Here is a 630-nt window from a genome sequence, read left to right as displayed (position 1 = left end):
ATATTATCCCACCTCAGGTGTTGTGGTGTGGTTGTACTTGTGGTTTTATGTTAATTTTAATCTTTCAGTATATTTTTGATGCATTGAATATTGCTATGTTATCATTATTTGATGAATTGATTACTATTGATGTTATGCATATTGGATAAATGTGAAATATGATAATGTTTTAGTTATAAGTATATTTAGCAAGATTCTTTATTCTTAAATTGTCTTTATTAAAAGAATTTAGAAGTAGTATAATGAATGTAATTACTATAAAATGTTTTATTTTATTTGTTATAAATGTTTTAGTATAATATATATTGTTAGTCATCACTTATTTTGTTAAATAATAAATGATTGGCATTATAACATGAATCTTATGTAGAATATTTAACTTGTAAATGATACTTAAAAAAATTATCTTTTTATGTAAACATTATATTGTATAATAATTGATATTTATTATTTTTTATTATAATTATTTTGGAAATATGCAATGATACTATATTTGATATATATGTAATATAGATAATGTATAATATGATTCATTATTTATATATTATTAGGTTTTTTTATTATAAGATTATTCATATTATGTAATATTATTAATAGTATATAATATTGGTATATAATGATATAATCACA

This window comes from Penaeus monodon, chromosome 20, assembly GCF_015228065.2.
Source record: "Penaeus monodon isolate SGIC_2016 chromosome 20, NSTDA_Pmon_1, whole genome shotgun sequence".
In the NCBI taxonomy this organism is placed as follows: Eukaryota; Metazoa; Arthropoda; class Malacostraca; order Decapoda; family Penaeidae; genus Penaeus; species Penaeus monodon.
This window is presented reverse-complemented; position numbering follows the sequence as displayed.